General features: G+C 41.0%; 1 pseudogene; it reads right to left on the bottom strand.

Moving 5' to 3' along the window:
- The window catches only part of LOC100963204, a 178,265-nt pseudogene that overhangs the window by 174,831 nt on the left and 703 nt on the right, over positions 1–2,731 (bottom strand).

The raw sequence follows: 2,731 nt of genomic DNA, 5'->3' as shown, positions 1-2,731 counted from the left end.
AATTTTCCACTGCTTTTGTCCTCCTCATGGAGTCCAGAAGTCTCTCACTGACTCCCTGAGTCCTCAAAGGGATGTTTCTCAGCAGATTCCACCAGCCAGAGATGCCTGGAGTCTTCTCTCCCCAGTCTCACTGTGCCCAGTTGCACGGAAGCTGTTACTCAACCACCATCTTGCTTCTCCCCCGCCTTTTAAAAAATTTTTTCTATATTTGTTTGAGACAGGGTCTTACTCTGTCACCCAGGGTGGCACAATCATAGATCATAGTAACCTTAAACTCCTGGGCTCAAGTGATCCTCCTGCCTCAGCTTCCCAAGTAGCTGGGACTACAGGCATGCACATACCTTGTTTATTTTTATTTTTTAATTGTCAAGACAGGGTATTCCTATGTTGTTAAGATTAGTATTTTTCAAAATACTCATCAAAAAAGTCTCTGGTGTAGTAATACAACAGGGTATTCCTATGTTGTTAAGATAGTATTTTTCAAAATTCTTGTCAAGAAGTCTCTGATGTGGTATAAACACCTGGAGCCATGAACCCAGATGAACTCAGGCTCAAATATGGCACCATGCATAGTTTGTTGAATATATGCTCTGTGCTGCTGCCCATGCACGTGCCTTGGCCCAAAGAAGTCTCTTTTCCACCCCCTACTTCTTAAATGACATAGTCAAATTCTTCCTGCAAAAGACAGTCCATCAATAAAATACTATGTGGTCATTAAAAATGGTGTTATGAAAGAATATTTAATGTCTTGGAATGATAATCCTAATACAGTATTAAATGAAAAAGCAATTTATAGCTCCATTTAAACAAAGTCTATATATTGCTCCCTTACTGAGGAGTAATACATGGTACATAATTAATTTTTCTACATTAAATTATGACTAGCTGTGAGCCTCTGCTTGCCAAGGTGAAGGAAAGCACACTATCTGTCATGTTTCTGTGGCTCCCTTTCCACTCCTCTTGTGCCAGGACAGGGAACTCAGATGGCCCAGGAAAATGGCAGTTGCTCAATAATCCTGGTCAGTGCCAAGAGCTCCTTTTGTAGCCCCAAGTAGTTCATCAAAACAGGAGCTGGCAGTGCTGACTATGTGCTCTTGAGGACAGACCTCATGGTTGGTGCCAGACTTCTGCAGACCTTTACACCAGCTCTGTCTACCAGGTGGCCTGTAGGGAGGCCCAGATATCCATCACTTTGGGGGCCATATACTTAGCTTCCTCTCTGTGTCCCAGTCCAGCAATCTTGCTTAGAGCCCATCTTAGGTGAGGTCACAACCCCACAGGCAGACTTCAAAGCCCCCCTTTCACCATCATCTATTCATTCAAACAAAGGTCTATACCTTTGTATAGGAGTTTCGGGGCAGACCACCTCACCCACTTGAAACTCCAAAAGCTATTAATTCCTCTGATTCAAAGAAGTCTACAAGAAATACAGGACTGTATTTCTGTTTTCGCTATTCTCCTGGCATAAGGGCAAGAAAAATGTGTTCAATATTTTGTTAATGAAAATCCATATGGCCAAAAAAAAGATTTATTTTGTAAATAATATCTATAGTGATTAAGATATACAGAGTGGAAATAAAGTTCATGTGAAATTTAAAATAATTTAACATAGTAAATCGCACACTAACTTTATGTCTACCCTGTATATAAATAAGGAAGACACCTCATCTTACTAGCTGATGATGGGCTCCAATATTTAATGATTTATTTTACCATTCGCATGTGTGTATGGAAATCACAGTGGTGATTTTAGGTAGCATGGATGATTCAAGGAAGAAAGGGATGTGTTTAGCTGGAGAGCCTTCAAAATGAAGTAATTACATGCTTCCTCAATCTATTATTGCAGTAGTTGGGTTGACAGAAAAATTCTTCAGACATCTTTTCCTTAGCAAAAAACGGAATGTTCCTGGTGAGGAGAACCTATGGCAGCTAAAATGCAAGATTGAAAAAAAATCCAGGTGTGACATCAGAAAGATGGTGGCTAGAAAACTTCAGGCCCTCCTTCCCCTATGGAGACAGAATTAACAACCATAAATGGCCCAGAATGGCTTTCTGAGAACTGTAGGGACCACTTGAGAAGCTGCACCAGGCTAAGGTAAAACCAAGAAGGGATTCCAACAAATAGAAAAATTCACAGCATTTTTGTGTGCTCCTCAGTGCCTCTCCTTCTGTGCAGTGTAGCAGAGTGCAACCAGGAAATCCTTCATGCCGGAGTTACTCCCTCTGGATAGAAACAAAGAGTAGACTATGTGTCTAGCATTTGAGATTTTCTGGAGCTTGCCTGAGAAACTGGTTTCTGTCTCACCTGACTTGGAGTATTAACAGGACAAGGGCTAGAGTTTGGAAGCTGCCATACATTAGAGCTGCAGCCCTATAGGTAGACACCAGGAAGAGCGAGAGAGCAGAAAAGGTTTGACAGGTTCTAGCTAGGCTGATTGGTAAAGGTTTTCCTTTGTGTGAGACCAATATATAAAGACTAGGACCTGTGGTTGTTTTTTCAAACACTCAAATCTCAACAAGACTATGTGGCATACAGAGAAACATAGCCCAATCAAAGGGACAAAATGAATCCTCAAAATCTTACGCTAAAGAAACATAGATCTATTAAAATAACTGTCATACAGACGCTCAATGAGCTTTGATGCCAGTTCAAGACCAGCAAGATCCCCTTTCTACAAAACATATAAAAATTAACTGAACAGGGTGGCACATGTCTGTAGTCCCAGCTATT

Source organism: Otolemur garnettii, unplaced genomic scaffold (genome assembly GCF_000181295.1).
Source record: "Otolemur garnettii isolate 467f Iridium unplaced genomic scaffold, OtoGar3 scaffold00053, whole genome shotgun sequence".
In the NCBI taxonomy this organism is placed as follows: domain Eukaryota; kingdom Metazoa; phylum Chordata; class Mammalia; order Primates; family Galagidae; genus Otolemur; species Otolemur garnettii.
This window is presented reverse-complemented; position numbering and strand designations above follow the sequence as displayed.